The sequence below is a fragment of the Carlito syrichta genome, unplaced genomic scaffold, assembly GCF_000164805.1.
Source record: "Carlito syrichta isolate Samal-C Ts95f unplaced genomic scaffold, Tarsius_syrichta-2.0.1 Scaffold51763, whole genome shotgun sequence".
In the NCBI taxonomy this organism is placed as follows: domain Eukaryota; kingdom Metazoa; phylum Chordata; class Mammalia; order Primates; family Tarsiidae; genus Carlito; species Carlito syrichta.
The window spans coordinates 62434-71352 of NW_006995859.1; positions in this window are offsets into that span (position 1 = coordinate 62434).

Consider the following 8919-nt stretch of genomic DNA (forward strand, 5'->3'; position numbering starts at 1 on the left):
CTTATAATGAAAGCCTGTAGGAAAAGGTGCTTAATAAACATGTAGAAAGGTTCACTTTTCTGGAGTACATCTAGTCTATGAAACAAGACTGGGTATAGATTTGGAAGTTTGTTTGTTTGTATTTTCCTTCTCCAAATAGAACACTTGGCTCAGGAATTTAACAATCAGATCTCTACCTCTCTCACTTCTCATTTGTTGAGTGAGCAGAGGGTGTGAAACTGTATCTTTAATGCCTCAGGCTTCTTCTTTCCATCCTCTTTGTGACCTTTCCACCCATCTAACCAAAGGGAGACTTTACTATGCAAATAGGCCTTATGGGTCTCCCAGTAGGGCCAGAAGGGAGACAGTGCTTCTCTTCTCTTTCTACTCACTAATTTTTTCTATCATCTTTGAAGCAATGTCTGCTTAGAGGTCATTTGAGAACTGTGTAAGATGACAAAAATGTTAAATCTCAAAGGAAAGGAACTATAAAATGATAGTCAAGGGGGTCAATGATTGTATTTCTACACCTCCCTCAAATCCTAGCAAACATTAGTTTCTTGCTTTTAGTTTAGCCCTGTTCCATCAATCTATAGCCACTGGAGTGAGATTTTCACCATGAACTTTTGACGTAGTATGGCAGGTGCCTTACATACACGAGCCTATAAATCCTTATAACAATCCTAACACGTAGTACCTGCTATACAAAAGAGAAAATAGAAACTACCTTTAAATCTATCTTCTTCTCCACACCTGCTATACAAAAGAGAAAATAGAAACTACCTTTAAATCTATCTTCTTCTCCACCTTTTTTAAAAAAATGGCAACATGGGAACTTAAAGATTTACAGATGAAGCCAGGTGTGGTGGCTCACTCCTGTAATTTCAGCACTTTGAGAGGCCGAGACAGGAGGATTGCTTGAGACCAGGAATTTGAGACCAGCTTAGGCAATTAGCAAGACCGCATCTCTATTTAAAAAAAAAAAAATCAAAAAATTAGACAGGCATAGTGGCGCGATCCTGTAATCCCAGCTGTTCAAGAGGCTGAGGCAAGAAGATTGCCTGAGCCCAGAAGGTCAACGTTGCAGTGAACTGTGCTTGTGCCACTGCACTCTTACCTGGGTGATAGAGTAAGACCCCTAACTCAAAAACGAAAACAAAAACCAACACAAAACAAAAAACCAAAAACCAAAATGGTTTACTGATAGGCTAAGTAGATCATACAAATCACCCAACTATGAAACACTGGAGCTGAGATTTGAATCCAGTTTTCTGGCAGCAAAATCTGTACTTTTCTATTTACTAACACTTCCTAGACTTTAAACAGCCAGACATGAATTCCACCAGGTATTAACATTGTTATCCCTCAAAAGGCATTCATGATCAAGGGCTTTGGGGAAATAGTGAATGTACTTGATTCCTTTGGCAAGTTGCAGTGTATATTTAGCAAATTAAGACTCTAAGAAGTCCTGATGAATAAGAAAAAAATCTGTTCATTTGGCTTATGCTTGCTTTTGGGTTTCTGCTTCCTTTCTGGTTTAAACATTTAAAACAATTGCTATAGGATGAAAAAAAAAGGGGACACTACAGCACATCAGTCACAACAATGAACAAATGAGGACAACTGCTGGGCTTGGACAAGACATCCCCTTGGAGCCAGGGTTGCTGTCTGGGACAAAACGATCGCTTAACTCTAGAAGGTAATGTTAATAACAGTCTTAGAAACAGAAAATGTCATGTAGGGAATGGAAAGCGTTCTTTAAAAGGGAGAGAGATCTCATGTAGCTGGAAGTACTATGTAGTTATCATGTGTTAAGTGGGCCAGAAGAGACTATAGTTTTTTGAAAAATCAGGTGACAATCTTATATATAGTAATAATTGAGTTCTTTGTCATTTTACAGATCAATAACAATGAGAAAGATGGACTCATTTTCTCAGGGTGACCAACCATCTCAGTTTGTAGGACTTTTAGTGCTAAAATTAGGAGAGTCCTGGGCCAACCTAGATAGTTGGTCACCAAACATTTAGAAAGAACTGATTATTTGCAAAGTTTGTTACTAATATGCAGATACCATATCTATGTAATCTTACCAAATTTTTAAAGTTCATTCGCTACATCAAGTGTAAGTTTATTACAAGGACAATTGATAGTATAGTTTTGATGTAGCATGAAATATTCTTGTGCTTTATGTTAAATTGAGCTCAAAACTGCTCCCTTGCATATTTTGGGTTTGACCTAGAGGTTTCTCTGTACCCTTTCAAGTGGTAAACTGTAACCTAGTTAGGTGTGTAAACCAACTGTAACCTCCTCTTGTGCTAATATCATAGTTTTGGCCCATCAGAATGGCCAACTGTGTAAACAGGCTTCAAATAAGATAAGTGATGCACTGTAATCAATCCAGCTGTTTCTGTACCTCACTCCTTTTTCTGTATGTCACTTTCCTTTTTTTTTTTTAATCCATAAATCTTCTTCCTTCACGTGGCTGCACTGAAGTCTCTCTGAACCTACTCTGGTTCGAAGGCTATCCAATTCATGAATTGTTCTTTGCTCAATTAAACTGTTAAACATAATTTGTCTTAGATTTTTTTTTGTCTTTTTTGTTTTTGTTTTTACAAATAAATGTTAATAGTATGGTTTGGGATCTATCAGGAACACATTCAATATTTATTCTTAGCAAGTTAGAGCAGAAGGCAATATAACTAATCTGATATTAGTTCCCTTAGTAATATAAGCCTGGCCCAAGGATACATGTGCCAGTTCTAGAGATGATATGATGGATCCACCTGGGAGGCAGAAAGCACCACGATTCAGAGTTGTAGCTACCTTTAGCAAGTAGGCAACCACAGATGCCCATGATGCAAGTTCAGAGAGATTGACAGTTGCCTCCAGTTGACCTGTGTAAGTGTAGAAAGAACCTTGACCCCAAATTAGAATTAGAATGCAGGGAAAAGCTTCAGTTTTTGAGTAGCAGAACTAGCAGGAGCAAAGGAGGGCCAGTTCTCAAGGGCAAGGCAAGTACAAGAGGCCCGTTGTCAGAATGGAGTCATCACCAAGGAAGGAGAGGCATGGTGCAGACCAGCACATTGGGGCCTTGCACCCTGATGTAGGGCAGGCAGCAAGGTGTTTGCCAACTTAGCACAAGCCAATGAACCACTGCCCAGGACATTTGATATTAAACCTCTCCTCAACGTGAGGAGATCAAGGCCCTTTAAATACTTCCCATGTGGGAAGGGTAGGATTGGATATTGAGGTGGCAAGATAATCAAAACCAGCCAGGAGAAGACAAGAAAAGAAGAGAGAGGGTCCAATAATGCCAGGTGCAGCAACTGCTCCTTCAGTTCCTGAGGGCTTGGGAGTTCTGAGAATGGATAAGCCAAGAGGCCAGCCCTGGAGTTACAGGAGTCTTCCACCCACTCAGTTGGTGAGTTATGTCTATAGAATACCTGTAAAATACTGCACTGACACACATCATTCTCTCAGCTCTTCTGGAGAACAGGCACTTGGTGTGGGTGGGACTCCTCCTGGGATCAGGGCTTGGAGACTGTGGGTCTTGGGCACAGAGCTCCAAGTCCTCTAACATGATAAGGAAAAATGTCGAGTGGATAGTTTATCGCTAAAGAGAGGGGAAATGAAGGGACTTGGCGGGACTGTCATTCATGTTCCTTATCAACTACAATCTCTTTTACCGCTAGAACAGAAGTCTGCTTATTTTCCAGTTAACAAAAAAAGGGAAGCTCTGCTTTCTGAGATTTCAGTGCTGAGGTTCACAGTCCTGCATATCTTTTAAACCCACATAAAAATGTCTGATTTGAAGTAGGCTGGTGTTGAATTATGATGTTGCAGACCATGCCACCACACTCTAAAACCTTGTGAAATGAAAGTTCTTGTAAAATCCCTTTTAAGATAATATGTATTGTACAGGGGCATCTTATGCAATGTTTCAAATGACCGGAGGAGAATTAGAGAGATTAATCACTTTATAAGCACCAATAAATGTGACTCTATATTATTGGTGTCTAACTGGACAATCAATTTTCTAAAACAAATAAAAATTTCTGGCACTTCCATTGCTATGCCTTAGCTAGTATCTGTTTATTATTCCTCAGCTGAATTGCTGGCTGATTTATATCCTTAAAACAAAGTCCTTACAATTGTTTCCTTTATTTGAAAATGCAGTTTCAGATTTAATACTTTGAAGATCTAGAAACAAAGAAATGATATAATTTTCCAGAACTGAATCTGCAGATAAAGTTCTAAGTGTGAATTCTTCAGGCATAAACTTCTTCCAGGTTTCCTTTGTTTGGTCTCAGGCTTCTCCTGTCATTCAGATGTCCTGCATTGAGGTCACTTTTTGCTACTCCTTTGAGGTGGATAATCCCAGGGATCTATTTTCTTTTGGTTCTCTTCACATTCTTCTCTGTACCGTCTCCATGACAGCCAGTACTTCAACTAACATCTATAAACTGGTGATGCTGGGTATATAATCTACCCCAGCCTCTCTCTAAAGCTCTCAACTGCATTCTTGAAACTTCCTTGAGAAGTTTCTTAGGCAGCTCAAACGCGACATGTCCAAAAGTGAACTGGTCACTATCTGTTTCTCTTTTATTCCCTATTTCAGGAAATGGCATCACTACCTATTGGTTGTCCAGACCAGAAATTTGTGAATTGTCTGAGGCTTTACTCTCCCTGCAAAATAACCTTCTGTAACTGTGTAAGTATTTTCACAGTCCACAGTGAGGGTTTTACAAAAGGTCCTGACACATCCCCTCCTGTCAAGTGTGTCTCCTGATCTTCCTCCTCACACTGAGTGATACCTCTAAATACCAGAGTTCTTGTGCTAAAGCACCCTCTGGGTCATGGCGTTTCAGAGAGGGGTCAAAGCACCCCAGCTCCACTTTCCCTCTGTCATCCATATATGAGTTTGTGAGACTGAGCAGAGAGGCTTCTGAGGACAACTACTGAATATACTCATAATCATTTCTGTCTTCTAGCTGCAAATATGTTTTCGATCAAGCTGATCATTCCAAGTTCTCCAAAAGATGCTTCAGGCTGTCACTTTCTCACACACATCCAGAGTGGCTGAATCCAGTTTGGGCCCAGCCTGGAGTGTCAACCATGTGTGCAGATAAAATGACATGAGCACCTTGAGTCTCTAGACGCCTCCTGAATCATTTGGTTACCAGGTGTAAGGCTATGATTTCAGGGGCTGATTGGAAACCACTGTTTACCTGTTGAATAGCAGCAGTTCAAATAGATGCCCTCATGACAAATATTTTGGCATTTTCATGGAGAAGTCAGAAAAAGACTCCCTTCCCATGATCCATGGAAGTAAGGCTCTTTGTTTAGCAATCAAACATGTTGCTACATGTGGTTCTTTATGACTTCTGCCTACTGGAAAAAAGAAATTATGAACTCTTCATTTGTATGATGTGATCTGAGGCAGCAGTAACTTTTCCCTAAGGCTCTGCAGAACAAGGACCATGTTATTCAATGAGTAGGGGAATGTGAAAATGTCTGTTGCACATATTGTCTGGTTATTTCACCTGGAATCATTGCTGAGTTTCAACCAATTTCCAAGGCAATTTTTTGTTCAGCGACTATCCTCAGTGTTATAACACTATCATAAAACAAAAGGTCTGAGAATCTTTTCTGGAATTTTTGTATGAAAGCAAAATTAAACTTTGCTGAAATTTGTGTCCCTGTTGTACTAACTAGTACGTATCATCCTCAATGCCTCATCTGTTTCACAGCTATATATAGAAATATTTGATTTATGATATCTTCTAATTAAATGAATGAAAAACCAAAAATACAACTGACTAAAATCTGGCTTACTTCTGACAGTCTCACTTGAATCACAATACTGTCAAACAGAGGTCATTCTGGTTTTCCTCCCTATTCCTTGTGTCAAGTTTAGGAAGCAATGACTTTTTTCTTACATTCTACTTACTACTTCTTCCTCTTTATCTCAATAATCCCTCTTCGGTTTGATGTCCATGACAACTGATTATATGATACAGTCCCATCCACATCTCCACCTTTCTTTATGCTTTTTCAACTCCTTGTTTTTGAGGAACAAGAAAGCCATGTGCAGGATTATGCCGGGAAGCCTGGAGGTGTCTCAGGGCCAGAACATGAGGGCCTGGTGGGTTGCGTTGAAAACTTTTCATCAAGGAATTAGAAGCATTCAAGTCTTCTCTATTCTAAGGAAGACTCCTTTCCAGTTTTGCTCTCCTTCCAAACTACTGGGAAAGCTCTTTCATAGTTCCCTACTCTTCCAGCACCATTTGGAGAGCTTTTAGATGCTTCCAGAATGAAAATGTCTTATCCAAGCTTTGGAGTCTGAACCAAGACAATGAACAAGGCATAAGCAGAACTTATCACCTATATCTCCTGGCCATGCTCACTGCCACAGCAGGTTCCTCTTGGACCTTGAATTTTGCCTATGTGATTAGGCACTGCTGTGTTAGCACTCTTTATCTGCCCATTCTCATTCATTCTCTTGGCTTCATTTTTCATTTCTTTATGGGCGACTTTAAGTTGATGTCACTAACAAAGACCTCTCACTGGAAGCCAGAATAACATGTTCTCTCTTCTCTTTTTCCGTTGCTGTTGCCTCAGCTCATGTCATGCCAGTGGAAGCCCTGTTAGCAAAACCGTTAGCCAAGTCACCTCTACCTATGCTCTTCAGTCCTCTTTCACACTCTTCACTGGATGACCCACCAGAAAAACCAACACATCCAAAACTAACTTTGCTATATTTTTTGCTAAACCTGTTTCTCCTCTTGCATTTTCTGTTTCAGATAGTGATGTAGTGGTGTTATCTTTTCTTTCACCCAAAGTAGAAGATATAAAGTCATCTTTGATTCTTCACTTGCCTCAATTTAACATTAACTGCTATTTACCTACTATCATACAAATTATTTGTGTTAAGAACACTATATAAGTATACATAAGGTGCATTTTCTCAATTGATCTTTCAACTATACACTGCATTATTCTTCTTTTACAGATTAGAAAATAGAAACTTTGAGATTCACAGCTAAGTGATGAGACCAGCATTTGAACCAAGACTGTTTGTTTCCAAAGCTAATGTCTGGATATTTCTTTTCAGTTGGTTCATCCTCTTTTTTTCCCATTGCTGTTGCTCTAGCTCAGGTCACTACAGTGGAAGCTCTGTCAGCAACCCCCAGTTGGTCAAGTCACCTCATTAACTACACTCTCCATCCTCTGTTACACACATTGCTGGAGGCTAGCAGAGATCGTCTGGGAGGATGAACTTTCCTGGTTCTATCAATTTAGTTGTATGTTTACTGGAAACACGTATTTTTTTTCACAAATTGGTCTATGCAGCTGTACTTGTACTTTTTATTATGTTACAATATTTAATTAAATAACATGTAAATCAATGAATATTAATGTGAATGAGAGCTATTCCTATGAAAATTAAGTTGAAGACTTTGGAAAGACTTGATGAGACTTAGTGGCTGAAAATATAATTCAAATAAGTAATGGGAAAGATAAACCAAAAATGATTCAGGTAAAAAAATCTGTTAAAGATTCTGCATTCTGATTGTCTTTTGCAATTTAAAGAGACAAGAGAAAACATGGGTGCAGTTTATGCAAGAAAAATGGCCAAACACCAATTAGCAAACCTATACTCAAAGGAAGGGGCTTGGCACTCTGTCGTGCAGTTGGTAGCGGAATGTACCCACACATATCTTAAATGAAAATATAATGCCTGAGATAAGTGTACATCAGTTTATTCCCTTTAACAACTTTTACAAATAACTGACCAAATTCAGTTTCTGATTTTATTGAATGATAGACCTTCCACCTTATCTCCCATTATCTTCCAGACAGTAACAGTACATTTTAACTGAACCCCTAGTTTTCATTAATCATGTCTTCATTCAGTTAATAAATATTTTTTAGCAGCCTACTTTCCAGACTTTATTAACCAGAATTACATTCTTAAAACTCAGCTCTATGATATCATTTTTCTATTCACAAAAACCAAATGACTTTCCATTGTTTGCAATGAGGCTGAAAGCACTTGGAATATTAAAGACTGCAATGATCTTACTTCCATTCACCTTTTTAGCCTCAACTCTTAACATAGTACTCCATATCTTCTAAGCTTCAGTCATCCATACTCTGTTGCCTGGACACACCATGTCTTTCAGCATTCATTCAGAGAGCACTTGCAGTGAACACTATACTTTAATCTCTGACACTTTTACTCATTATTGAAAATAAGACCAGGTACGATGGCTCATGTCCGTAACTCCAGAACTTTGGGAGGCTGACAAGGATCACTCAAGGCCAGAAATTCACAACATAGTAAGATCCTTGTCTCCAAAAAAAAAAGGAATAAATACATAAAGAGCTGGGTGTGGCGGTGCATGCCTGTAGTTCCAGTTACCCTAGAGGCTGAAGTGGGAAGACTGCTTGAGCCCAGGAGTTCAAGGCTGATCACGCCACTGCCCTCCAGCCTAGGCAACAGAGTGAGATCCTGTTTGTTTGGTTTTTTAAAGGATGAAAGAAAATAGAAGTTTATGATGGGAAATATATTGCTCATAAAAATTATACCATGCAGAAAATGCTAAAAGCACCTGAATAAATTTAACTGAGTAAATTTCAAGTTGTAGTGTCAAGAGTATTGCACAATATATAGCATGGGATAAGGGTGAGGAAGTGCTAACTTGTCTTTAATAATCAGAAGTTTAGATTTTCTTTATATTCAACATTATTTAGTAACGAATTAAAAGTCTTCATAACAAGGCTAACTACACTGCCTTTATCCAGTTGTCTACTCAGGATAAGTGCCTTGTTTCTGGGTGACAGATATCAATGGACTGCTGTGTCACTGTCCTTATAAGTCTTCTGTTTCTCTCATTCACTGTCTTTCCCTGGGAGACATTCTGCCTGTTGATTGCC